Raw genomic sequence first — 16447 nt, 5'->3', positions numbered from 1 at the left:
GCGGGTTCGCGGATTGCCGCCGCGACAGGCACCGACTACCTTACGGCCACAGCTCCGGTCAGCCGCCTCCACAATGGAGGCGCGGAACATGGCCCATTCGGACTCAATGTCCCCCGCCTCCCCCGGGACATGGGAAAAGTTCTGCCGGAGGTAGGAGTTGAAACTCCTCCTGACAGGGGATTCAGCCAGACGTTCCCAGCAGACCCTCACTATACGTTTGGGCCTGCCAGGCCTGGCCGGCTTCCTCCCCCACCAGCGGAGCCAACCCACCACCAGGTAGTGATCAGTTGATAGCTCCGCCCCTCTCTTCACCCCAGTGTCCAAGACATGCGGCCGCAAGTCCGACGACACGACTACAAAGTCGATCGTCGAACTGCGACCTAGGGTGTCCTGGTGCCAAGTGCACATATGAACACCCTTATGCCTGAACATGGTGTTCATTATAGACAATCCGTGGCGAGCACAGAAGTCCAACAACAGAACACCACTCGGGTTCAGATCGGGGGGGCCGTTCCTCCCAATCACGCCACTCCAGATCTCACTGTCATTGTCATTTGGGGGAAAAAAAAAAAAAAGAAAACAGATCATACCACACCAATCCTGTATAACCTCCACTGGCTACCTGTGTCTTTTAGAATATATTTTAAGATTCATTTACTTACTTGTAAAGCACTAAATGGACCAGAACCTCCATACAGAGGGAGCCACGTCAAATAGCCGCGGCCGTGTGAATGGCGTGCGAATGGCGTACGGCTGCCCTATGGACGGCGTAGTCCCCCCTCCCTCTCAAGCCAGATAGGCGTGTCAAGATTTCACAGTAAACACGCCTATTTATTCATTTACCTGGTGCCACCACTAGATGGAGCTTTGTTCTCAAGAACATGTTAACACAAGCCAGCAATCTAGCTGCGCTGAGTTGCAATCACGTGATTTTAACCACCCACCCCCGCCGAACTGACGCTATCAAACTGCACTACAGAAATGAAGATCGCGGCTTAATGGACTATTCGCGGTAAGTGGTGTTTTATTTTATAAAATTTGTTTGGGGTAGTTTACAGGTTACTTCCCAGTTTAGTTTTTTATTGGCCGTTTCGAAAATCACTGGCAGCAACAGCAGCGGTCAGATGTGACTTTAGATAACTTAATGATCTGTTTACCAAGTCTGGAGTTAACATTACAGCTTACTGTCAGTGTCACAAACTAACAATACAATGTCACTCCTCTTTTCCTCAAAAAGACGCTAAAGCTTCGAAAATACTATTAATGTCCCTATTACAAAAACTGCACTACTCGAGAAACATACAGTAAATGTGTTTGTGCTCTCTGAAAATGCATTTATTTATTCTTTGGGTAAGAGTTAATCTGCAGGTTATTTCTGTGACTGTAATATAATGTGATGTAGTTCATGAGGGACAGAAGATAAGGATAGCTGTACAGGAGCTAGCGAGCTAAACGCTCATAACCAGGTTTATATTTTTCCAATTTTTTGCATGGTAGTTTTGCAACGCATACTGTACAGTACAGTGTATATACTGCTCATGTACAGTATGAATGTTATATCGCTTAACTTATTTGTATAAAAAGCGCATTAAGTAAATTCTCAGTTATTTTAATGCAGACGATAATACAAACAGTCAGTGGCTACTGTTAACAAAGTTCAATGGTTAACATTAGCGCAGGCAGTTTATTTACATTCCAGATTTCGCAAAACAGTATTTTACACACTCTGTGTTACATAGGTTTATTAGTATATTTTCTTTTTTTATCTTAACTAGATATTCTGTAAAGCGTATTTACAGTATCTTTTTCTTCACTAAATTCTCCTGTTCTCTTTAAGCAGAGCTCCGCTATGGAGGCTTGGGTCAGACGGGTGACGGCTGGCCTTTTGGAGCTACTGGAGGAGCCTGAACAAGCTGTTGAGGGAGCTGGAATGACGTCACAGTGCAACAGATCTAGAATGATGTTTGGTCAGATCTATATTCTGAACATAGAATTGCAAAACGTCTGACAGTTTGGCGGAAACAAAGACTTAAACTGTTGCATCTTTGATAGTTTTTTTAAAAATAATATTTTAGTATAAAAGAACCAGATAGAGACTAATCAGCAGATGGTGTTATCCGGGTATTTTAATGACCTTTAAGCAAAATGCAACATGTACTGTATTGTATGTTTTAGACAAATTACTGTTTTAACTCTGACTATTTTTGGAAGAATAAATTTTTAAGTCATGTTTGCGTGTTTTAATTGTTGGGGATTTTGTTGGGGTATTGGAAAAAAAAAAACATTTACTTGAACCAACTACTTCAATGGGCAGAAAATGGGAGACATTCTTAAATTCAGTCTGTCTGAATCGTTATAAACGCCAAATTTGGGAACCATGTTTAACACTAGCATCCCTGAAAAAATCAAGCTCTCCTCATAAGGAACCCCCCCCCCCTCACTCCCCACACAAGCTGCTCGCAGCCTCCTCAGCGCCGATCAACACTTATTGTTTTGCAAATGAAGCGAGTTTCACGGTTTCAACCTCGAGTGAGCACAAAGACGTTTTTCTAAGAGTGTGGTCTGAGGAATCATGAAATACAGGTTGTAATATATCGTACAGTAATTTGAAATACAGTTCAATCCCCATTTCTCGTGATTCGGCAATTGCGATTTCAGTTTTCCCACCGTCAGCCAAATATATTACGGCGCAAACAGTGTAGACAGTGTTTATTTTGCTGACCATTACAAAACAGTGTAGCTATATTTTTTGAATAAAACTTCATTTTTCATACAGCGTTGGCTTAATTTGTGATTGAGACAAATGGGTTTAATTGGAATAATTTATATTGGTAGGAGTAAATCAGGCTCTAGCAACCTTGGACAAATAAACCATGTTTAACACTAGCATCCCTGAAAAAATCAAGCTCCCTCACAAGGAGCCCCCGCCTCTCACTCCCCACACAAGCTGCTCGCAGCCTCGTCAGCGCCGATCAACACTTATTGTTTTGTAAATGAAGCGAGTTTCACGGTTTCAACCTCGAGTCAGCACAGAGACGTTTTTCTAACAGTGTGGTCTAAGGAATATCTTAATTTGAAATACAATTCAACCCCATCTCTCGTGATTCGGCAATTGCGATTTCAGTTTCCCATCAGCCAAATATATTACGCCGCAAAAAACTTACTTTCGCATGTGTGTTCATGTGTCTCCATATCACATTCATTCGATTATAATTCTAATTATAAATCAAAAATTTTCGGAGCTTTCAGGGATTCTAGTGTTAATGGCGCATGCAATCTGGAACAAATGTCTGCCCATACAGATCAGTATTTTGTCATTTAACCATGCATAATGCTCCCCCATCAAAAAATCTGATGGGGCATTAATCACTTATCACAACTGTGAATAGATGTGGCAGAAGAGACAGATTAATTACCTTTGTAATGCCAATTTTTGACTATAAGTAAAAAAAAAACATCAGCGAAAACATCATCAAAAATATAACGAAAACAAACCCAAGCAGAAGTTACATTTTGAGCATAACTTTGCAGCAAAATAGTATTTATCAGTATACTAAATGGAACTAGGTAAAATACACCGTATTGTAAAATACTGTACATAGCCCGCATTTGTATTCCGTACCTACAATGATCGGTATACTGTAGATAAATTACAGACGTTACCGTGTCTTTAAGGATCATTAAGCATGTCTTGAAAAATACTTCACTAACTACTGTAGTTTTATTAATTCATTATTTAATAATAAATAGCATAATCATCATGGGTTGTGTATTGAGTGATTTAACAAATCTGTTTTATTAATCAGTTTGTTGTTGTTTTTTTACCACGTCATCTATCTATGAAACTATGTTTGCAATAAAAGAACTGCCTGTACTGTACTGTATATTAAAGATACGGTGCAGTTAACTGTGCCAGTCAATGCTCCACCTGGCGGGATTATACAGCATTGCAACCATCTTTTTAGAAAGCGCATGGGGCGTTTATGGGGCGGGGCTTCGTTTACTGCGTCATCGCGGGGGATCACATTCCGTGCACGGATCGTGCATTGACCTCGCATGGTTCTGCCATGGACCCGTCACGCTCCAGGCGGCTATTTGACGTGGCTCCCTCTGTATATTACCGACCTTCTTACCTTTCATACTCCCACTAGAATTCTGCGATCTACCAATCCTAGACTTCTGTTGTCACGCCCGGCTCGTCCGATCCTCGTGTGTGCCACGCCCCCCTCGTTACCTCGTGGTAATTCCCAATTGTATTCACCTATTGCCTGTTATGTTCAGCCTGTCCTGTGTATTTAGTCTGCGTCTGAGTCAGTATTCCCCAGATCTGTCATTGATGTTCATCGCTGTGTTGTTAGTTTCCCGACTAATAAACCCTGTTTGCCTGTATTTACGGCTCGACTTGCCTGCTTCCCCGCTCGCCCGCACGCGTTGTGACAGAATGACAGATCTCCCCGAAAACGCACCGCGGTGGACCGAGAGCCAGCACCTCGGTCTCCTGCAAGAGGTGTTGTATTGGCTGAACCAGCCCGAGGCCCGGGAGGACCCCGTGGCGTTGGACTTGGCCAGCCGGAGCGGCGACCTCCTGAGGCAGATGACGCCGTCCGGGACTGTGCACCTCATTAACGAGGTGCACGACAATCTCCGGCAATTAGTGCAGCGCGTCACGGAGATGAGGGTTCCGCCTCGGCAGCGGAGGCTGCCGACTCGCCGTCCCCGAAATGACGCAGCCGCCCGCCACCCACCGGAGAAAAAAAAAGAGGCGTAAGGAGAGGGCACCTGAAGAAAAACCGATGATTTTCTTGAGGTCCTGCTCTCTCTCCACCGCTGCTCTCTCCGTCGGATTTCGGGAAGAAGCCCTCCCGATCCGGATACCAGCGGGGCTTGCCCAGGACGTCACCGCTGCATTGCCCCCTCAGGTACCCAAAGCCCACATTACGGCCACTGAATTACCACCGCTAGCAGCCTACCATTTCCGTGTGGCGCGCCTGGTGAATAAGGGGGCCAGGGCCGTGTGGGACGCTATCCCGCGGACTACAAGGTGTCTTAAAGGGGCAGCACCGTCTTTAACGGCACCAACCCTGGCGGTCATAGTGGATGTACCTGTCCTGCCCGTCCCACCTGACTCGCCGGCGCCACTTGTCCTGTCCGTCCCGCCTGACTCACCGGCGCCACCTGTCCTGCCCGTCTTGCTTGTTCCGGCGGCCGTCGTACCGCCCAGTGAGGCTCCGGCTGCTGCGGCGCCCGCTGCTGGCCACAAGTCGTTGCTGGATGCTGCGGTGCCCCCTGCTGGCCACGTGTCGGTGGTGGCTACTAGGGTGCCCCCTGTGGGCCCAGAGCCTGCGGCCCGCCTGCCTGCTGCTGCTACGCCCGAGGTCCCAGCGCCGCCTACAGCCCCGCCTCTGCCTGCTGCCACCACTCTGCCCGAGGTGGCCCCTGCTGCGGCTCCGCCCATCCTGTCTGTTTCGCCGGCTCCGCCCACTGTTCTGCCCGAGCCTCCACCCGCTGCTGCTCCCGAGGCTTCTGCTGCAGCTCCGTCTCCGCCTGCAGCTGCACCCGTGGTCCCTGCTACGGCTTTGCCCTAGGCCCTGGCTCCTGCTCTGCCTGCGCCTGATGTCCAGGCTCCGCCCTCACCTGATGCCCCGGCCCAGTCTCTGCCTGTCCTGGTCCCTGCTCCTGTCCCCCCAGTCCCCGAGTAGGTCCCAGACAATCTGACCATCGCTCCTTCCTCCTTGGAGGAGGAGCTCAAAGTGGGACCCCTCAGGGGCCTTCCTCATGGCCCTCGCCCCGGTCAATCCCGGTCAAGAACCCCGCCTGTCAGTGTCCCGAAAGGGGAGAGGACACAGGTGTAGGGCCAGGGCTCGCCCTCGCTTGCCTTGGCTGGGGCTCCGGGAGCGCCTGCGGGTCCTGCGGCTCCGGGTTGGCAGTCGCCTGCAGGTCCCCCTCCGACGCCTCGTCGCCTGGCCTCGGTCCCACCTCCGACTCCTCGTCGGTCGCCTGCTGATCCCCCTGCTCCGGCACGTCGGTGGACGGCACCTTTACCAGCTGTGACTGCGCCGTCGCTTTGCTGTGGCTTCCCCCCCCTCCTTGCCTTCACTGGTGCCCCCTCCAACTCCCTCCTTGTCCCCTTTGTCTGTCCCTTGGCCTGTCTCCTTGCTCCCTGCGTGGTCCCCTCCTGCTCCTGCCTCCCTGTCGCCTGCGGCCCCTCCGGCCGCTGCCCGTCGCCCACCTTGGCTCCCTCGGGCTCCACTTTGTCCCCCGTCCATTCCTGTTTGGCCTCCTCCGTCTGCTCCTCGTCCCCTTGTCCCTCCTGTCTCTGCTTCTCGTCCCCCTCTGGTTCCTTCGTTCACTACTGGCCCTTTTGTTCCGCCTGCTGGTGTTCTCCCTGTGTCTCCCTTCCTGGTCTGTCTGTCTGCGTTTCCCGTTCTGTGTCAGGTCTTGTCGTGGTTTCTGCCTCTGTGTCTGTTCTGTGTTTCCGTCCTGTTTCCGGTGCCCCGTTGATGGTCTTGTTTTTGTCTTCTAGGTCTGGTTTCCCTGGTTTCGTCTCGTCTCCTCCGTCGCCTCCCCCTTTAACCACTTTATAGTATTTAATTATGCTTCATTTTATTCTCCTATTCGGTTATATCATTGTGGCATTATTTGCTTGTGTTCTTTTACTACCTATGTAATTTCTCTTTATCTCACGTTTTTGTTGCTATATCCATAAAATATGATATTATTTCCAATTTTCACTAGGTTATACTTTCGTAGCTTTAACCTTTTATTTTTTTATATTTTATTGTATTTTTTATTTGCTTATTTAGTTTTAATTTGCTTATTTACTTTACTTAGATTTATTACATCCTTCTGTAATTTCATTGACCTGTACTGTACTGTAGTTGCTTCTCTGTCTTCGTTTTTATTTTAACCGCATATGTGAAGCACTTTGAGCTGTATTCCATGTATGAAAAAGTGCTATATAACTAAAGATTATTATTATTATTTCTGAAATATTACAAAATTCATTTTTTCAATATTCATCCATTTCTGTACTTTTTAATTTGTTTGCACCACCTTTACTTGACTGCACTGTCTTTGCACTTTGTTTTTGCACTATATCTATGTTCATCTGTGTTCTACATTCTCACTGCTGTATGCACAAGAATTTCTGCATGTGACCAATAAATTTAATCTTAATCTTAACTTCGAGATTTAAACAAAGACCCTACCAAATACGGAATGACTGATGTCCTTACCAGGTAAGACGATCAGAACCAGTCCCCAGAAGTTCAGAGGGTCTCCACCTCCCATCTCTGCTGCTCTTGCTGCTCTGAGCTCCTTCTCACTCAGTCTTCTCAGAGTTTGCAGAAGTATCTTTAAAAAGTTTAGAAAATCACTCCCCCCCCCTTTGCTTACTTGTGGTTTATTTTTAGCCACATATTGTAAACTTCTCTCTTTCCATCCTAACTTTTGTATGCATACCTCAGGCACAAATCTCCCACACAAATTTAATTTAACGATCAGAGGAAAAATATATGACAAGATATTCACAAAAAGAAACACAGCAACACTTAAACATAATAATAATAATAATAATAATAATAAACTTCAGAGCTATTAGAAGCACACCAAAGGCAACGGCTGCAGGGGTCAGTTCCACATTGCTGGGAGTCACTGCACCTCAGCCCTCCGACCAGAGTCCTTAGAACACTACTAAATACAAACAAGGTCTCACTTCACACATGTACAAGTCAACATAGCAGCAAGCATGAGCAACTCTGACTCCAAGCTGCCAGGACTAAGGGGGATTACTGCAGCTGTAGGTAATCAACCCCACACAACAAAGACAGCAAGCTCACCCAGAACAACAAACCAAGAAACAAAAGCAAACATGAAAGCTATTATAACCTAAACCATAACGCATGAAACAAAGCAATCACAACCATAAAGCAATTAACTGTACTGTAAAACCAAAGACACGATTAAAACAGAAACGGCCAAACAAACAAACAAACAAAAAAAAACAGCAGAACAGCACCAACCAAGAAACAGCAGCCAATGTCACCTATACCCTTTGTTACAGTATGAAAAATTGGGGGAGGGGGGCACATTGGCCAAGGTGGGTAGAAAACTGCCTACTGTGTACACAGACCTGACCAGTAGGGTTGCCACCCGTCCTTTAAAATACGGAATCGTCCCGTATTTGAGAATGAAATTGCGCGTCCCGTTTTGAATCAATACGGGACGGGTTTTGTCCCGTATTTTTTTATCATTTTTTTAAAGCAGCGTCTCATGCAAATCATCCCACACGCATTTTATGAAGATGCCTCCTTTCCTACTTTTGATTGGGTAATACTTGATGTCATCGTTAGTTTGATTGGTCTTTTTAACTGTCCAGTGAGGAGGGCGGGTCTTTTAAGTAGAGTCTGCAAAGTGTTGGCAGAGAGTAATATTAAAAAAATGGCAGGTGCTTCTCCAGGTAACCCCCCGCGTCTTAAAGTTTCAGAGCTTAAACGCAAGCGGCTGCAAAAATACCGCAGAGAGTGGGAGGAAACAAATACTTGGCTGCAGAGTGTTAGCGGAAATTGTTATCAAGCCAACTGCACAATTTGTCGGAGAGCGTTCTCTGTGGCTCATGGTGGTCTGTCAGACGTGCGACAACATGCCTCCGGAGAGCAGCATTCCCGCAGTGACAGAGCTCACAAAAATCAAAGCACAGTCAGACAGTTCTTCGTACCCCAAGTCTCTCCCGAAGCAGACATGGTAATGACAGTATAATTATTATCAACAATATTCATTAATTAATTGCTAAATAATGTTAAAAATGTGACCCAGTCTGTGAAAACCTAGCTGGAGTCATTTTTTTTTTGTAATTTACTGTTTTCTACATGAAATAAAGAACAGTCTGTGAAAATAATAAAAATCTATGTATTTAATATTAACTGAGTAAAACCATGTCAACAACTGAAATCACAGTGAAATGAATGGCTAAAATCAAACTTTATCTCAGAATTAGATTTGGCCTGGTTTTCACACACTGGGTCACAAATTGTAATTTGTAAAAATTCTGTAAATACAATGTAAGTGGATCACATTCCAATGTAATATTATGATTTGTTTGTTAAGGTTAAGTCAGACACATAAGCATTAATTTATTACATAAAACATTACATTTAATACATTAATAAACAACATAATGCCCATGTAAAGAAAATATGGGATGTGGCCCCCGCTGCAGTATGCGTCCCTTATTTTTTTGTATTAAAAGTGGTAACCCTACTGACCAGGGACCTGTATCACAAAGCAGGATTTCTTTCTTAGGTAGTCTGTGCTAAATGGAGGAGAACGGAGATAAAGTCCATTTAAATTGCGGTACCTTAAATCTGACAAGTTATACAGCTGAGCAAGAATTCCGGCTTTGTGATACAGGCACCAGGAAAATGCTGAGTGTGCTGCTAACAAGTGTGCGGCAACACCAACATATACCCTCTCCTAGCTGGCTTCACAGGCCCTTTATAACCCATATGAAGCAATGTGCAAATGCTACATACAGCTGGCCTGCTTCTAACAGCTATGTTATTCACAGGACTGGCCTTTGGTACAGAGCAGTACAAAACTGCAGACAGAGGGAATGAGCCAAGAAAACTGCCGCACAGAGTTACAGCACAGAGACTGTAACTCTGAGAGCCATATGATCGTTTATTCTCTGTGAGCTTTATTCAGACAGTAGCTGGTATGGCTCATTCCCTCTGTCTGCAGTTTTGTACTGCTCTGTACCAAAGGCCAGTCCTGTGAATAACATAGCTGTTAGAAGCAGGCCAGCTGTATGTAGCATCTGCACATTAACTGTTAGTCTGTTAAATATAATTTCGAGATACTTCCTGTCCACTGACACCACGTCATTCACACATGAAGAAGAAGGAACTGGCCTTATGGTTAAAACTCCACTGATTCCACGTCATTCACACCCTTTTCATCTGCAGGCTTTTAAAAAATGTTTGCTTATTATTTGAGGCATCTTGTAGTTTTTCTTTGTTTTTGCAGATTACAGTTTTTTACAATCGCTATGACAGTTTTTTCAAAACATTTAACAAGTTTCCTAAACTCTTAATGCACCATCATACCTAAAACACACAATTGGCAAAACGGTTAATTTCATGCTCAGAATCACACATTGTAAACTAAACCCCAAAACTAATTTTCAAAATACAATAATAAACTACCACAGTACACTATGTCTAGCAAAACACTGCAAACATGTTTTAAAATCAAATAATTATTCAAAACAGTAACACATGTTCTCTTCCAACAGGAACATTTAGTCAATCATAACACATTGACAAAAATACACTATCATCAGCTGAAATTACAGAAACTGCATTATTTTATGTGTCAGGTCTGCCCTTATATTTGAAGCCTTTCTACATTTTTGTTTTGTTGGGTTTAGTAAATGCATGCATTTTGTTTCTTTTGCTGCAGAAATTCAATACAAAAAAGTGAATGACCATCTCAGAGTAGCTTTATAAAATGTACAGTTTATGTAAAAAAAAAATACAGACAGAACTGCTGCAGTACAGACTTTATTTGCAAAAGGACATTACTGCAAGATATACAAACAGAAAAAGCACCGTAATTATAATAAAAAAAAAACAAAGTAATCTTCTATTCTGCCCGGTCTTCTACATTTGGCCACATGTTCTCATCCACATCACACCTGATATCTTCTCTGGCAAGGCATCGTGGGAAGAATCTTTTGGCATGCCTTATCCACCCCTGGCAGTGTTCAGCTGTGATGTCTTGGCATGCAGCATCCATTGCATCCAGGAGGGACATTTGGTCATGTGAACGATGGTCAAAAACCTTCCATCTCCAGGCTGAGAAAAACTCCTCAATGGGGTTGAGGAAAGGGGAGTAAGGGGTAAGGAAATGGGACATCATCCTTGGATGGGCGTCAAACCAGGTTGTGACTGCACGGGAATGGTGGAATGCCACATTGTCCCATGTGATAACATATCCCTCTATGGGCCTTCGTCATTACAGTTTTTTTCAATCGCTAACAAGCGCTTACCCATACTTCAGATACTTTTTCTAAACTCTTAACACAGACTCACACCTACAAAACACAATTGGCCAAATGGATAATTTTCTTCTTAAAAATACATTTTGTTAAATATATACTAACTCTTCATTTCAAAATAGAACACATCTTTCTCTGCACACACTAACTTTACAAAAACACTATAAATCTGACTCAAAATGAAATTATTCTGTCAAAGAATAACACTTGTTTTCACTTCACAAGGTACATGCAGTCAATCAAAGTACACCAGGTTTCAAAATACTGGCTATTATTGACATTACAAAAACTGCATAGACTTTTATGTTTCAGTTTTACAGGTATTTGCATGCAAAACATGCAATCCACCATTTTGACACCAGAAATGTCTTGGTTGGTAACTGTATGTCCACATGTACAGTAATGTTCACATTCAAAAGCATTTCAGTAAAAAGCAAACAAGTTTTTTTTTCTTTACTGTTTACTACAGGAGGTACAGTAGAAACACGGTATGATAGAACAGAAAAAGTTTTACAGTATTGCTTACAGTGAACAAAATATCCATGAAACACAGAAGAGCATTCTGAACAAAAAAACAACAGCAAAAAGCCAAGATAAAAAGGGGGGGAGGGGGGCTAAAAAAAGGCAAAAAATTTGCATCTAATCTCTGCGATCTTCAGGGTTAGGCCACATGTTTTCATCAACATCACTCCTCAAAGTCTTGCCTTATAAACCCCACTGAGTCTAAGCCAGAATGGAATAAGCTGTGGTTGGCCCAATTTACCCAACATAAATCAGCTGTGTGTCAATTATTCAATTGTTTGTTTATTATCAGCTGAGATATATTTTTGATATTGATATTGTTTTTGAACTGATATCATTGCAGAAGCAGAGGTTTTTATACTGTATCTAAGGTTTGGAATATTGTTTTTGCTATTGTGGGATGTTGTGTGTTAACATTCGTAAATACTACAAAAACAGTCCATAATTTTGTTGGGAGGTATAGCTTGTCTGTTAAGAAAATGTAAGCATTGTGGAAATGTGTTCACTGACTGCATATTGGGTGAAAACGACATGAAATGTGTGAATGGTATGGCCACAAAAGACCGATGCTGTGCTAATTGTGTTTAGAGTTTTGAAAATGTGACAACTGTTTGGACAAACGCTTGTTAGCGACTGAAAAAAACTGTAATAAATGACGCTTAAAAAAACTGCTTCAAAAAATAACACAACCCTCTAACCAATCATATTGTACCTTAAATTTATCACCTAAAATCGCCCTCTAACCAATAAAATCAAAGATTATTTAAAAAAAATGATGTCATGTTCTGCAACAAGGAAGTACACAAGACAGGAGCACATGTTGGGTGACATGCACGAGTAGCATCATGGTAAGTCCATTTTTAAACTATAAAACACATATAAATCACTAACAAAAATATTACTGAATAGCCTAAACTGTTTTTTAACTATTTTATTCATTTCATATGAAAAAATATACAAATCATTCATTAAAACTGTCGAAAAGGGCATGTCATGCATAAATGTCCTATGAAGTGATTGAAATTTCCGTAATGCTCTGTCATTCGGGTGACTTTTAGTTCTATAATGCAGGGTCAAACTATTTTTCATACATCTTTCTTAGGATGTTTCCAAGTTTTATGGAAAGGTGAAAGGGACAGCTATGCCTATTCCTGAGGGCAGTGAGGACAGTGAATCAAGCAGTGATGAGGCTGAGGTAGTTATAAGAGTGAAGCCCAGTGTAAGCTATGAGCAACAGGAAGACAGCGACAATGAGGCAGATGGTAATGATGAAGGACAGGACGAGAATGATGAGCCAGGCAGTGAGGAGAATCTTCAACCAGGGATAGGCCGTAGGTTGTTGTGGAAGACAGGGATCCGTGTTCATTATCCAGTCCCCACCTGGAAGATATGTCTGGCCACAGCAGAAAGGGTGCATTCCCCAACCTACCTGTATTATTTTAGACAGATGTTCACCTCTGAGAGCCTCAAACACATTGTAGAGCAAACCAATCTTTACTCTGTACAGAGCAATGTAAACACACCCCTGAATTGTTCAGAGAAAGAGATAGAGCAGTTCATTGGTTGTGCCTTTCAGATGTCCATCTATGGTGTGCCTTCAACACGCATGTATGGTGTGCCTTCAACACGCTCCCGTCTTGACAAAATTGCTGACGTGATGCCAATGAGAAGATGGGAACAGATCAAAGCCAACCTCCATTTCAATGACAACACTATGGAGGTCCCTCATAATCTAGGCCAAGATCCACTGTTTAAGCTCAGACCATTTCTTAATTTCACAGCTGAGAGAATGAGAAGCATCCCAATGACAGAGCATCTAAGTGTTGATGAGCAAACAATCCCATATAAAGGGAAGAGTCATTTGAAACAGTATAATCCCAGTAAGCCCCATAAATGGGGATACAAGGTGTATTTGCTGTGTGACTCCAAGGGTATGGCTTACAACTTTGAATTCCATGTTGGCAAAATTCAACCAGTCAGTGGGATGCCTGACCTGGGTGCAAGCAGCAATATAGTCCTGCGTGTAGCATCCATAATACCTTCCTACCAGAATTTCAAGCTATACCATGACAACTGGTTTACTAGCATAGGGCTGGAAGTAGAAATGGCAAAGAGAGGTATCCACTGCCTTGGCACAGTCAGAACAAACAGATTGAAAGGATGTCCCTTGAAAACAGACAAGGAAATGAAAAAAATGGGAAGGGGCTCTTTTGAGGAGAAGGTTGCTACATATGATGGGGTGCAGATCATTGCTAACAAGTGGCAAGACAACCGTAGTGTTACTCTGCTCAGCACTTTCACAGGTGCACACCCAGTGTTGCAAGTCGAAAGATGGGACAAAACCAAAAAAGAAACAATCAATGTGACTTGCCCCACTTCTGTTTCAGTCTACAATAAACATATGGGAGGCGTTGATTTGATGGATTCACTCATAGCACTGTATCGAACGAAGATCAGGCCACGCAAGTGGTACATTCAAATCTTTTTTCATGTCATGGACATGATTTGTGTCAATTCATGGTTACTCTACCGTCGATACCATGAGACAAGTGGTCATTCACAGAGAGGGGAACTCAGTCTAAGGGAGTTCAAGGCGGTCATTGCTGATGTTCTCTGCTCAGAGGGCACAGAAAAGGCCAAACGGGGGCGACCAAGCCATGAGGAGATTCCCCGAAAGCAGGCATGTAAGAAGAGGGAATCACTCCCTCAAGAAGAAGTTAGAAAAGATGGCATCGCCCACTGGCCATATTACACAGAAAAGCAAGGCAGATGCAAGAATGGAAACTGCTCTGGGCAAACACGTGTGAAATGCAGCAAATGTGATGTTCACCTGTGCTTCACACCAAAGAAGAACTGCCTGGTTCAGTTTCATCAGTGATGTAACAAATTTGTTTCACGAACCTTTACCATCACATCAATTATATAATTCATAGCAAACTTTTAGAATACTTTTAGAATCCTTCTGAAATGAAAAGTGTTGTGTTTTTCAATAAAATATGTTCATGGATAATGAAGCCATTGCTCTTTAATTAATAGTTTTTTACATTAAGAAAACATGAAAAAATATATACCCTAATGGGACAAAGTCATTTATGAATGACGGTTCCCCAAAATAAAGGTCAAAGGTCAATTTGTAAAACTGAGCACAGGAAATGTATTTTAGGCCTTAAAACACTTAAAATCAAATATTATTGATTTTTTAAAATGAATATCCTTAATAAGTCCCATAGAGGGATATATTGGCAAGTGGTCTCCCACCTGTCCCCTTTCTACCTCTGGCACCAGTCTTTCGTGCAGGTCTTCTAAAAACAGGAGAAGGCGGTCGGTGTTGTAGGGGCCAATCTGACATTTATGCAGGAGTACACCGTTGTTGGAGATTGCGGCGCACATGGTGATGTTGGCTCTTCTCTGGCACGGCACGGTAACTGTGGCCCTTTGGCCTATTACGTTTCTCCCACGGCGACGCCTTTTCGCCAAGTTGAAGCCAGCCTCGTCAACATAGATAATTTCATGTGGGACTTGATTGGCCTCCAACTCCATGACTCTTTGAAAGTAATTACTCACAGTGTATGTAAATGCTGTGCTGTACTGTATATCTACTGTATGTACTAATGCATTCCAGATTTATAGAGTAGTTTACTGCAAAACACACTGTGTATAGTACAGTAATGATTGTATTGCATAACCTTACCTGGACGTATTGGTGACGGAGTTCTTTGATGCGCTCACTGTTCCTTTCAAAAGGAAATTTGTATAGTTCTCATTGGCAATGGAATAAAATACAGAGAATATATTTGTGTTTAAATTCACAATATGAACAGCTGTTCACTTTGACTTTAGCCTATATAAGTTATGTTTAGAACATGATGTTATCTGTTCTGACATACAGTGTTAAAGCATTTGTAAATTTGACTGTAAAATTACATTGTTTTGGTCTTGGTTGAGCTTGTGTGTAAAAGAAGTTCAAGCATTTTAAATTGGTGTTAACTGTATGCATTTTGTATCAAAGCAACAAGAAATGTGTTAATTGTATAGCCTACTGTACAAAGATGGATGTTGTGCTAACCGTGTTAAGAGTTTAGGAAACTTGTTAAATGTTTTGAAAAAACTGTCATAACAATTGTAAAAAACTGTATTATAATTACGGTGCTTTTTCTGTTTGTATATCTTGCAGTAATGTCCTTTTGCAAATAAAGTCTGTACTGCAGCAGTTCTGTCTGTATTTTTTTTTTACATAAACTGTACATTTTATAAAGCTACTCTGAGATGGTCATTCACTTTTTTGTATTGAATTTCTGCAGCAAAAGAAACAAAATGCATGCATTTACTAAACCCAACAAAACAAAAATGTAGAAAGGCTTCAAATATAAGGGCAGACCTGACACATAAAATAATGCAGTTTCTGTAATTTCAGCTGATGATAGTGTATTTTTGTCAATGTGTTATGATTGACTAAATGTTCCTGTTGGAAGAGAACATGTGTTACTGTTTTGAATAATTATTTGATTTTAAAACATGTTTGCAGTGTTTTGCTAGACATAGTGTACTGTGGTAGTTTATTATTGTATTTTGAAAATTAGTTTTGGGGTTTAGTTTACAATGTGTGATTCTGAGCATGAAATTAACCGTTTTGCCAATTGTGTGTTTTAGGTATGATGGTGCATTAAGAGTTTAGGAAACTTGTTAAATGTTTTGAAAAAACTGTCATAGCGATTGTAAAAAACTGTAATCTGCAAAAACAAAGAAAAACTACAAGATGCCTCAAATAATAAGCAAACATTTTTTAAAAGCCTGCAGATGAAAAGGGTGTGAATGACGTGGAATCAGTGGAGTTTTAACCATAAGGCCAGTTCCTTCTTCTTCATGTGT

General features: G+C 42.5%; 1 long non-coding RNA gene across 1 annotated transcript; it reads left to right on the top strand.

Moving 5' to 3' along the window:
- The first annotated feature begins 698 nt into the window (after positions 1 to 698).
- LOC140586918 (uncharacterized) lies at positions 699 to 2230 on the top strand. The gene is made up of 2 exons (XR_011988710.1): positions 699 to 1012; positions 1841 to 2230. It is a non-coding gene; the product is annotated as an uncharacterized lncRNA (long non-coding RNA).
- The last annotated feature ends 14217 nt before the right edge of the window (positions 2231 to 16447 follow it).

The sequence above is a fragment of the Paramormyrops kingsleyae genome, unplaced genomic scaffold (genome assembly GCF_048594095.1).
Source record: "Paramormyrops kingsleyae isolate MSU_618 unplaced genomic scaffold, PKINGS_0.4 ups92, whole genome shotgun sequence".
NCBI classification, from domain to species: Eukaryota; Metazoa; Chordata; class Actinopteri; order Osteoglossiformes; family Mormyridae; genus Paramormyrops; species Paramormyrops kingsleyae.
Note: the sequence above shows the minus strand (reverse complement) of the source record. Positions and strands in the feature narration are given on the sequence as shown.